The 12,972-nt window shown below is 39.0% G+C and overlaps 1 protein-coding gene across 2 annotated transcripts in view; it reads right to left on the reverse strand.

The window, feature by feature from the left end:
• SORBS2 (sorbin and SH3 domain containing 2) overlaps positions 1-8,199 on the reverse strand; it is a 144,881-nt gene extending 136,682 nt beyond the window's left edge. Inside the window, exon 1 of one of the 2 annotated variants that reach the window (XM_041479779.1) lies at positions 7,847-8,199. The gene's annotated coding sequence lies outside the window, so the exon portion shown is untranslated. The remainder of the gene's footprint in view (positions 1-7,846) is intronic. The other variant, XM_041479792.1, reaches the window with a different exon arrangement.
• Between the last annotated feature and the right edge of the window lie 4,773 nt (positions 8,200-12,972).

Genomic DNA, 12,972 nt, shown 5'->3' on the forward strand with positions numbered 1-12,972 from the left:
TCAAGGGACAGAAATTAGAGCTCCTTACCTGATCAGACCCTCAAAACTGCATTATCCCATTGCTGGTGCAGGACAGCTAGAGAGAATCCCATTTCCATAACGGGCAATCACATCGAAAATGTAAACTTCTAATGCTTCTTCTAAAGTGCTTGTGAAGGGACAGAACTCATCCATTTGGGTCTTCCAAGAATAAAATACAACATAAAATTAAAAAAAATACAAACCAGATCAATTTGTTTTCAGATCTGAAAATTTCAACTGGAGTTACTATATATGCAGATGAAGACTAAAAATCAATTAAAAAATGAAATCTGTAGCTTGCCCTGGCACAATGTGTATAGGCTGGAGAATTGACTAGAATGCAAACATGACTTTTTTTTTTTTTTTTTTTTTTTTTTTTTTTTTTTTTTTAATAAAAACCCAAAAAAACCCATTGAATGCTCAAGTATGTGAACTCCTCAAGGAACTGGCTCATGTTTCTTCACACTTGTTTTCCCTTCACTCTGTGTGTGTTGTAGCTTTCCCTGAGAGGACTGATTTCTCCACAGCACTTTTGAAATCTGATTTCTAATTTTGTTTTGGTCCCCCCATGAGGAATGCTATTGTTTAGGCCTCCTGTCAACACACAATTTAACTGCAGTATCTGAACCCACGGTTTTAAGTAACACGTTCTGGTCTATGCAAGATGCACCCCATGAGACCAGTGGAATTTTTTTTTCTTCGAAGCTACTGTAGCTGTTCCTGCCCCAGAACAGAGGGTACATATAGATGGCTTGTTGTCTTGTCACTGCAGCAATTATATCTGTCTTTTCCCTTTCAAGCACTTTTGTAATTCTCTTCCTGTCTCCTCTTGCAACTCCCAGAAGTCTCTTCACATATCTGCTCAAATTTCCCCACATACATTTCATCCACTCATAAGTAGCAGTGATCTTTTATCGTAACAACACTTCCCAAGTTCATCTACAAAGATACTATTTGCTTCTTCCTCAGACACCTTTTATATTTTCATTTCTGCTACAGGAAATCAAGAAACCACTGGTGTTGTAGTCAAGCAGAGGTCAAAGCTGCCTGTTAATAAACCTGCTTTTCAGTTTACCTTTGCATCAAGCCCGCTCCATCTTTCATGTTCAGCACTTATTGCAAAGAGAACTTGACCCTGCTGTACTTTCTGTAGCTCTTACTGACATGTTTATTTTCATTTGTATTTTTTATCTAAGTGGTGACTAATTTTAGAGAATTATGTTTAAGATAATTACACCACTAAATATAACAAAAACCAAATTCACACTTGAATTAATTTAGCATACCATCTCTGCAATTATTATTGCCTTGCTCATAAGAGAAGTATTTCTTCAAGCTGGAAGGGATCCTCCTCCTGCTTTGTATGTATTAATTACAACAAGTGCTGGTTTTCAAACAATTTTTGTAGAGTTTGCAGTCCTGACAGTTAAAAGTGTGTCCTGAATTTGGCCTTTGCTCAAGACCATAAATCAGTCATCTGTGAATCAAATGGCAATGGCAAAAACATGTGAATATGTTAATCTACAGCTATGCAAATAAGGAATTAAAAACCTCTCTCTTGTACTTGTTTAGAAGTAGAATGATAATCTGCAAGGCTCAGATTACATGATCTGTATCTGTAAAGTGACCCTTATTGAAGAGGTCTCTTAAAAGACTTGAATTTGCCTGATTATCTGCATGTATGTCAAAACAAAGCCTTTGGTTTGGTCTTTATTCTACTGTCAAACCTGTCACCCTTTCCTTTTGCTCTCATACAGTAGCACTTCATTTGATTAGCCTCTTTTATATTTTACTTATTCAAAGTAAACCATTTGATTGCATCAGTCACACTGAAATAATTATTTCCTTCAGATTCCTAACAAATACAGATTTCTCCAAAAGTAAAACTGCAATTACCATGAATTTGATTATCTGTAGAATATCACTACTTAGAGTTCCCTGTTCATTAGAAATTCACTAGAAACTAAATTAAATTAAATTTGTGCTGGCAACTGCTGTCTTCTGTCAGAATTTGCTTATTAAAATGTGTAACTGCTTAACTGGCTAGAAGAAGCAGTGTGACATACCTGATCAATATATGAATTAAATTAAACATAACCAGTGTTTCCCACTGGCAGCCCTTTGGGTTGCTACTGCTTTCTTTTCTTTAAAATCTTTACTGTTAGTGGGAAGAAAGAAAACACAAGGTTGATGCCTAAATCAGACAATAACTGTGTACAATTTTAACAAGTGCAAAGCACAAAATACACAAAAGTCAGTAGTGTGACCTTATGTTCAGAAAGGAATTATTTCTTGTATACTTCACCTAGGCCAATCCCTAAAATTTAGAATTGTCTCAAAAGCTGAAACAATCTGAAACTCAAAACAATATGAAATTCAAAACACTTGAAATACCAACAAACTTGGGCCATCTAATCCATTAACCCACTCCTTATGAAGGTCCATGATGGTTGCTTTATTGGAGAGAGCAAAACATCCTGTGCTGAAGATTTACTAAATAACCTTCATGAAATACAATTTTTTTTGTAATTCTCACCAATCAATAATCAATACTCTTCCTTATTTAGCATAGTCCAACATACTAGAAAAACTCTCATTTCAACAGATAAGAGAATTTGAAATTCTCAAATGAACACAAAATTCAGTAAGAAACAGGTATTTAGTACCTTATAAATGTAATTTTGCACCCGCTTGATACCAACATGTCAGACTACATTTATGTTTATATAAATGTTTATATACATTTATGTTTAAAAAATGAAGATATTTTTATTTTATAATTATGTCCAATTTTTTTATTAAGAAAAAATGAACATTAAAATAAAAACAACAGTCAAAGCACCCAAATTATCTAACCCATGCTTTGTTCTATTGCCTGAATCACTACTTTTAATTTGTAGTCACTTCAGATAGTGAAAACACCTTTTGTATGCACAGAGGCCCTCTGTAGTAACATGCAATTTCTAGTTCATGGATTTTTCAGACATCAGAATTGATCCAGATAACTGAATCTTGGATAGCCTCCCCCATCCCACCATTTGCTAAAACTAAACCCTGACAAAACATTAGTTTTCAGCAAGTTAATCCCAGTGAGAGATACGCGGCTTTGTTAAACACTGTAGCACTCCAGGTACACTGTGGTGATGAAGCTTCATGTTCAGGCTGTGGTTAATTAGGAGTCCTCAGACAGCATGGCATCATGCTGACAAGAACGCCCTGTGGCTGTCCTGCTCTTGACACAGTCCCTACCCTTCTAATCACAGACCACCCCATCCAGCATAAGCCTCTTAGCAAGGGTTACAGTCACCTTTCAGCCTTGCTGCCTGTTGAACTGGGATTTCACCTATTGGTGCTGCTCAGAAAAAAAAAAAAACAACAAAATGAAAACCCAAACCAAAAAAAAAACCACAAAAACAATACATTAAGGAACCAGACATGTTGCTCTTAAAACTGTTTGAAAAAACACAAAGACCCTTCCACCTATTTCGACCTTCAGTCACAACTACTGATCTCCGATTAGCATAACTCATGATCCTACAACCAAATGCAACCCTTAGAAATCAATGCATTTTACTATTTTCATAAACTTCAATGAATCTGATTTTCAGCTGTGAAAGAACTGCAGTTACTGATTCCATTCCCATTTGGTCTTATCATGAATTCCTGCATATTCTTTTGGGTCCTGAAGAAGCAAAAAAATAAAGCTGCTGTGCTTGTGGACAAATTTAGTTGATAAGCCACTGCTGCTAAACTAAGGATAGCTTTAGGTACCCATCAAATGATTCAGCTGTACACTGCTTAAATATTTGTATATAAAATGCAAGATGAGTACCCTTAAGAGAAGTAAAGCTTTCATTGTTCTATCTCTCAGCATTATTTAACAGCTGTTTTATGAAAAGGCTAATGGAAAAGTTTGGTGTATAGTTTGATCATAGTAATGATTGAGAGGAAGAATGTTTGCTTTTCCTTTTAGTGTTTTTCCCACTATTCTTTGAGACTCAGGACCTTCAGTATCACCTCTTTAAAAGTGCACTATGTTACTCAGGTTACTTAAGAACACAGAACCACATCTGTGCTATTCAACCCCCTGATGGTGGTTGGTGAGGTTTTTAAGGGTGGATGAGTCAGAACACTATCTGTATTCAGTACAGAAAGACCAAAAAAACCAATCTATTCAGGGAAAGAAGTTAGAAATAACAGAAGAAACGGGTCCGCCTTTGGAATTTCCTACATCACAGCAGCATTAGCTATGATGTATCATTGTTATGGAACAACACATCTGAACAGAAAAATATATTACATGCTTCAAAAACACTGAAAGCGGGAGTAGATCTAAAATGCTGTCATCTAGCATGCCTTTACTCAAAGATACATGCTGCCCTTTTAAGTACTTCTCTCCCTTTTCCCTCCCATACATGAACTTTTCCATTACATCAGTGCCTTTGAAAGTCTTTCTAGTTTTTGTTTTAGCTTTTAAATGTTAAGAAGCTTCATAATTTCAGAAAGGTCAGCTTTTGTCAAAACACTTTCATGAAAAGACACAAGAGTATTTGAATAAAAATGAACACAGAGCATCTATGGCACAGTCTTCTCTCCTATAGGAAGCTCCACAGAACAGTAAAGAAAGGAAATGCACACTGGCAACAGTAACATGCTTAATCCAACAGGAAATAATGACATGAGAAAGGACTGGTACCAGAGCAGTAGGACACAGCAACAAAGTATACATTTGTACAATTCTAGTTTACAAACAGCTAGAAATTGACAATTTTTATGTCTATTTTTGTGCAGACAGCCTCACCAGAGCAGAAATACTGTTCCAAGGTCACATCTGACAGAGGCTGTGCACTCCAGACAAAACCACATAATTGATGTATTACATTCAATACCTGATCCTTCTGGTGCAGAAGTGACATTCAGCCATTTCACAGTGTAACATCACACAACATACCCTAACTCGATAACTGTGTCTTCCCTGGGCACATCCCATCTGTACTGCTGCTCACAGGCTGGTCACGTATGTAAGTACACTGAGAAGAGACCACAGGCAGAGCACAGACAACACATTTCCACACTAGCTCTTATAAGGTTACTGTGCTCTACACACCCCATGATTGGTTGATGCTTATCACTGTTTGCTCAAACCTGATTATTTTAAACAAACAGCATACCAAATAAACTGTTACACCACTTCATTTTACCTCCTTCGGTCATCCTGGTCTCTTATTTCCATTACTATTTGCACCTGCTACTATGACACTGCATTTTAGGATTAATCTGCCTGGTTTTGCTTTGTTGGTATTCTGTTTGAGAGCTACACATGGACCCAGAGTCACCTTCTAAGGTCATCTGTCTAAAAAATGTTTGAAGCGACTGTAATGTTAAAGCATGACAGCTGATGTTATTTACATCTCTGCTGACCAAGAGAGAGCCTGACTTCGGACAACCTAGAGGCTTTCCAATAATGCATAATCACCTCTTGATAAAAACCATGGCTCCACTGAAACCTGAAAAACTTCTAGACTTCAACTAGAACTCTACGCTACCATTTCTCATACCAAACTTTCCAAATTGTCCGGTATCATATTATTGTCAAGGTCTGTTTGTAAACCTTCTTTACAAGAAGACCTTGTAAACAGACCTTATAAGTACACTTCAATTCATCATGAGAGGAAAAATGTCCCTCTTCATGTATGCCCATTTGATTTCTACATCAGTGACCCAATTCTAGGCCTTTAAAACTTACATGATGTGGAATTAGTTTGCACTGGATACGCTCATTACTTGGTTGCTGTTTCTTACCTCTAACTCATTTAAATTCTTCCTCCACATCAGATTCTATTGCAATACCTCCATGACCACTACTGACAGTCACCGATTTGATTTACAAATAGCTCTGATGGGATCAGATGTTGCCAAAGAGACAGTAAGGAAGCAGAGGGAAGCTGGGAATCAATATGAGAAAAATAACAAAAGGAGAAAAGCAGAATGGAAAGAGCACAGAATATTGGTTTATATAATACTGACTAATAAGATGCATCTATCAGCACCTAATGGGTGCACACTGTTTAGTGATTAGTCATTGCTAGTCTTCACTTATTTTCCTCAAACCATAAATTCTTCTAAGTGAGAAGAATCCACAGCGAGAATCAATTCACCTTGAACTGCAAGATCCTTTACTTTGTATACTGCTATATCCATGTTATTGTTGTAACAAAATCTCCCTCTTTGTTAAAGACTTACCAACATCTTAGCTCTGCTTGTTTATAATTTTCCTCATAATTACAGACTCAATCATAAATATTCATGCAGTGCCACACTGTAAAGGCATATTCCACTTTCCAGATCACAGAGGAAGGCAGTTCTCTAAACCACTGACTGTGTGACCCCTACAAAGAGGCATAAAGAGGTTGGTGTGTGTGCATTCACCAAAAAACAGAATCCTGAAATGGTTCAAGTAAAATGGAGCTTTTCTAATGGGAAGAACACATAGTAGCAATTCAATTATATACTGCTGTTTCCAAATGCAATGTCTCACTTGGGGGATAGTTGCTGATCATGCTTGTTCAAATGCCTTTGCAGGATATATACAGAAACAACACTGGAATTTGGCTCCTCGTTACAGAGTGCTGGTTACTAATTTAACTATAAAGATACCAGACCTCGAATTCTTGGTTTCATGCCCACTCAACTGTCCAAACAAATGGCTCATCTCAGTGGGATTTATATCCACATATCATTAAAAAAGGCTTAAGACCAAAATATCATCTTATTTTCTATAGATGCAAAGGGAATCAGAATATTTAGATCAGTTTTCAGAATAATTTAATGCATTTAATTATAAGAGAATTCAGAAATTGTATTAATGCATAAGAATACAGTTGGTAGTTAGGAAAATCTACTTTAAATAGAAACGTTATCTGTCCTAAGGGATTGGGGTTTTATTGACCTAGGTTTAACTACAGCAAATGTGTTGTGATTAATAACTATTCGGAACAATTCATCTTGCACTGAAAACACAGCATTAACACACAGTCCCTATCAGAAGACCTCTCCCATTCCTACTAGTTCCTTATATACGTCTTAGTGTTTTTATTGTCTCTACCTTCAGTAGATTATCTCAGAATCCCTGGGATTGTTCAATAAAAGTTTAACCGTCTTGCGCTATTAATGTGCTGGTGCTCCATGTGGAGTGCTCGTTTCCTTCCTTTTATTGAACGCCAAACGGAGGGACACAATGGGTGTGTTGTGCTCTGTCTAGCACGGAACGTGCGATATCTTTAAAAAGGAGGTGTGAGCTGGCTTTAATACCACTACTCTTAACAGCACAAGTACCACGAACTAATCAACCACAGCACTGGGGCATGCAGTCCATCGAAAGCTGGTGAAAAAGCTGCTTTTTATTATGACCTACATACTGCACAGCAGCAGTCGGACAATTTAAATCTAACACTGAGGCTGAGCACAATGCATGGAATCCACTAGTGATGAACTCCGTGATGTAAGGCAAACATGCTCACGAGTTCCATAATATTTTATTTCACCCACGCTATCCTCATAATAAAAAACACAATGACAATCCAAACAAAAATATAATCCTTGCCTTTTAGTAGAATTACCTACTGAAAAATTTATCATCTATTGGAAGCATCCTTCTGAATCAGCAACCATATGGAACAACACTCACATCGAAACGTTTAAGGACAACGCAGTCAGATCAATGAATTCAGCAACCACCCTAAAGCAGCCACCGACCAAAGCCAAGGCACAGCTACCGAGAGAAGCCTGTTTCCTGCACCAAGTTGTGCCCAGCTGTGCCACAGACCTGCACCAGCCCGTGCCCAGGTACCTCTCCCGCAGCAGCCGAGGCGCACAGCGGTTCCCTTTTGTGGCCGAGTCCAGCGGCTGGAGCAGCTCTCCCGGCGGGAGCAGCCCGGGAGCCGCAGCGGCGCCGGGCCGAGCCGCACACCTGCTCCTGCTCCCGGCAGCGCCGCGCCCGGCGCCGGCCGCGCTCCGAGCGGCAGCGGCGACTCCCTTGCCCTGGATCCCGGCTGGGCTCCGAGCGGTGGCTAGACAGCACTGCGGAGGAGCCCTGCCTTCACACGACAAACCCCCGCTCCGCTGCCTGACAGCAGATATGCAGCATTATCGCCCCGCATTCCACCTCCCCCGGCCAGCGGCGGGAGCGGCGGCCGCCAGCCTGTCAAAATGGCAGCTCGCGAGCCCGCTCTGCCGCCCGGCTTACTCACTAATGTGCCCGTTCCTCCTGCGTCCCCCGACGGGATTTTTGTTTATTCCCCGGTATAGCACAGCATAATATGTCACATTGTTTTCCATAAGCAAAATGGCTGGTCCCCTCGGCACCGCCGCAGAGCGCTCATTGGGCTCCCCCGGCTTGCCGGAGCCATGGCAACAGCCAACAGCGGCCCGGCCCGCCCCGGCCGCCCCGCACCGCGCCCGCGCCCGGCGGCGGTGGGGCAGCGCCGGAGTGCCCGCGCCCGGCGGCGGTGGGGCAGCGCCGGGAGTGCCCGCATCCCGCGGCGGTGGGGCAGCGCCGGAGCCCCCCGCGCCCGCGGGCTTCAAAGCACCGCGTGAACGCGGCCAGGGAAGCGTCTCTGATGCGCCAGACTGAAGCGCCAAAATTGACAGGGCTCTGTATAAGCACTCAGGGTAAATAGTCGTCCTTACCTAGGAAATAGACATTAGGGACGGGCATTATACAGTAGTCAGCTGGTTTTTCAACAGCCAAGCCTAAGTCCCCACTCATTCACAGTAACCTAACACCTGACAATTCCTAGTGTTCATAAACACATTGGTTGATCTTGAAGGGTTAAACATTGCTGCTCGTTAGACGACTTTCAAAGATTGTACATTGCAATCACTATGTAAAGCAATTTTATTCTATTTAGAATAGCACCTTTTTTTTTTTTCATTTCAGTTAGAAGTAGGAAGAAAATGAGACATTTGTGAAGAATTTCAAGCTGCTCATAAAAATTTCTGCTCTTCCAGACCTGTCATGAACATGTATCTCAACTGCCTAAGGAGTCAGGAATATAAGATTGAGAGGACAAGCAACACCCATCAGCCTAAAGTTCTCAAAAAATCATTTAGAAGCATTAAACGTATCTAAGCTAGCATGCTGCTTTTCATACCCAAGAGTTCTGAGTATTGGTCAGAACTTCCCAGTTGTTAGCAGGGATTGACTTAATACATATATGAAACAATTGCATTTCCTTGTTCAGTTATACTTTTCTAGGGATACAGCAGATTTTTCACCTCTGAATACAACTTGTAGACAAAGCTCTGCTGCTCCACCCCTCCAAGTGAATTTGCTGCTCTCAGGATCCAAGGGCAGTGGTGTCACTGTGGAGTCCTGGGCAGAGAACTAAGGAACTTTCTTCAGCATCTTCACCCTATTTTCCTTGTCTAAATTTCTCTGAAAGTGAGTACTGAGCTCTGTGAAAGTGACCTGGGAGGGGCTCACAAGGAAACAAGTAAGTAAATTCTGTTTAGAATTCTGAGGTGTTGGAGCTGAAACATTCCAGTATATTTATACAGGTGCTTCAACCCAAATGCTAATTTAGTATTGTTTCTTTGTCTCTTAGCCTTCTTAAAAAAGATGGGTGGATGTCCACATCTCTCAAACTGCATCAGGGGCTAAGAGTCTGTTCTAGCATCCGGTGAAAGTACTCCCTGCTCCCATGACCCACACACATATTTTGGTGCCATGACTACTGTTCAACAGTCATTTTTTGATCGAAAAGGGATGTCTGCTGATTTGGCAACCCAGTTCTGAAGTTTTTGCCTGGAAAACATTAAACTACTGAAGTAATTATTTACATACTAAGTATTAAAACAAGACCAGCCTGCATTACAAAAGCACTGTTTCACCATGATTGGTTCACTAACTTTTTTTGTTAATAAGCAACATAGGACAGACTGCACATCCAGTCTCTTTCTTTTCAATGCATTGATACAGTCACTGACTTCAAAAAGAATTAAAAATGCTCTTCAGTAAGGGAAGACACAAACAGGTTTTCTATCACTTTATTACACTAAGTGCAGTTACTATCGCAATACCCTCCACAGACAGGCTAAAACAGCATTTGGAAGGCTGTGAGTTTTTAAAAAATATGTTACAGCTTGGAAAAGCTTCAGGATGTTTGTCCATGTCTCTGTACCTAAACATACTCAGGCACATGAAAGTACAGTGAAAGTATGTCCATTAAAATGTATTTGATTTTATTTTCTTTTAAATGAAAGCCTGTTTTAAGATTTCAAGTTCATAATTCAATATTTAGGGTTCTAGAACTCTGTCTGTAAGGCAGACACACTTTATCCAGAAAAGGCTGATGGAGCTTTTTCCTGCAGTATCTCATAGGACTTAACAATATACACGTACATGGAACCTTTCCTTCTCTGCAGTTTCCTAAGTGATTAGGCAGAAATTAGAAGAGGCTTAACCCAAGTGCAGATTACGGCTCCAATTCAGCAAACAATTGAAGCACAATTGTGAGAAGCTAACCTGAGTTTACCTAAAAGCTCCACAGAAGTCCTTGAAACAGTTTCTGATGCACGCTCTGCACAGGCATAAAATTTCTTCTGGAAAAACCCTCTAAAACCATAACGTCAAAGGATGTGAACTGGACCCAGAGTGAAGGTGTGAGACTGAATAACCTCTGGTAGTCTCTGCAGGCTCAGTTACACTGGTATGTCTGTGCTTCTAGGAAAGCTCCAGAACCAGGCAGCTGAAATCGGGGCTGCTAGCACGCTCCCCTTACATAAAAATGTAAGTGCAAGGCATAGAGTCATACTGACCCTACAATGAGTATTTAAGTGCTTAAAGATAACCACCTGCCTGCTGTATTAGAACAGAGCTGAAAATAGAACACATCATTTGGTATCTTTGCTCAAATCCTACTCCCACGTTAATTCAAATGAGTTTCCTGATCTCACCTGTAGTACCTGGAGAGCAGTTGCTCATACCAGAGCAATCAGAGCTGAAAGAAAACTAATATTCACCAATTCTTCAGCAGAACATTGCTAACAGTCTTCAGTTTGGGGACAGAAATAACATTATTCTCAGCCTTATCTGTATCAGCATATCATTCACCACTGTAGTTTAGCCCTGTCGTGCTATTTTCCTTCACAAACCGGTTTCCAGCTGTCTCAAACCAGCTCCATGCAATATAAAACACATACCTCCATTAAGGCAACCTTTAATTCTTAAATCAACTCAAGAACTGTGATTTGCATACAATCCATTAAAATTCATTGGTTTATGAATAATTAATTTGCATTCTAACACTTTTAAAAGCATGAACAGTAACATATTAAAAGGCATTGTCACTCTTGGACAGGAAATGTCAAAAGAGAAGATACTAAGTTGAGAAGCAATTACTATGTTAAAATCACCATTTCATTTGTTGCATGGCATTGAAATTATTCCTATGGATATTAACTATCCAAGAAGGAAAACACCTAGTGTTCAGACATCCTGAATATCATTAACAATTACTGATCTTTCTGACCCTCATTCAATTTCTGTAATCACTTGATGGTATATTGAAATGAGAAAGACTTATAAAGGCAAATTGGGCTGTTATAATCACAAAGAAATCATCATCTATGAAAGTTCTTAAATTTAAAGAGACTGATTTTTTTTTAATATTGTTTGGTCAACTGGCTTGAATGCAAAGCAGTAGATAAACACATGGAATACTTGTAGGTGGTTATGCTGGAGTACAGAGTAGCTAACCTTGTTTTTCCAAGGTTCCATGTGATGACAAGCCTATGAAAAAAAAGCACTGATATTCAATTCCCAAGACATTACTATAATTAACTGCCTGAGACACAACCTGTAGACAAGTAAACTGAAATTCAGACATAAAGAATTAATTTTATCTGGGGTGAAACTTGTTTGTAGCTCCTCCAGCTACTGAACACTGAGTGGAACTCCAGTTATTGGCTTTGTATTTTAAGGTTCTCACCAATAACAACTCTGATGAATTTTTCTGTACTGTGGATTCAATCACACACTTGGCAAAGATACTGACAGAGAATTCTATCTAGATTGAATAGAGCAATGAGTTGATTTAAGTATTTAAGGTGTGTCATACATTTAAATAAAACAATCACAAGAGCATTGCAGAAACATTTTCTCGAGTGTATTCAGGTAATGCTTATCACAGGAAATATATTCTTTTATTCACAGTTACTCTTTAAGACACATTCCTCACCACATGAGTACAGCCATAGAAAAAGCAGAGAAGAGAGAACTAACTTCGATTTTCTTAAAAGCAAATATTTAAAAATTCTAAAAGGAAACCCTGAAGCCCTTTTGTAATTAATTAGAGATGAAAGAGTCTTAACCTAATAAGACTAGATCCCTCATGTTTTATACCAGGGTGAAAAATCCTAGTGAATTCCTGGAGCAATTTCCACACTATTTCCTATCCCACATTTAGTATTTTACTTTCTGATGTAATTTAGTAAAAAAGCAACATTGAAAGTATAACTGGCTCAAATACAAAATGTTACAAAAATTCAATTAAGCTGCTTTTTAGCTGTTCGGACATACAGTTTTGAATTAACTTCTGCTGCATTTTAAGTAAGATAAAAAATCTAAAATAGATTTTTTTTTCTTTTCTGTTTGCTTGGTTATGAAATTGGATTATTTAATGCATTATATAAATTAAAAAGCTATATGTATGTATAAATACACACACACTATAACACATATATAACTTTGTTTTCACTTATTCCAAAACACCTCAATTTTTATGGTATTGAGCAGATTTTAAATCAGGAGAACTATAGTATGGATAAATATTCCATTTTCAGATCCTTAAGATGGTATTTGAGAGAAGAAATGTGAACTCAAAAAGGCAATGTGCTCCCAAAAGATATTCCATTTTCAGATCCTTAAGATGGTATTTGAGAGAAGAAATG

The sequence above is a fragment of the Pyrgilauda ruficollis genome, unplaced genomic scaffold (genome assembly GCF_017590135.1).
Source record: "Pyrgilauda ruficollis isolate IOZ18807 unplaced genomic scaffold, ASM1759013v1 scaffold5, whole genome shotgun sequence".
NCBI lineage: Eukaryota > Metazoa > Chordata > Aves > Passeriformes > Passeridae > Pyrgilauda > Pyrgilauda ruficollis.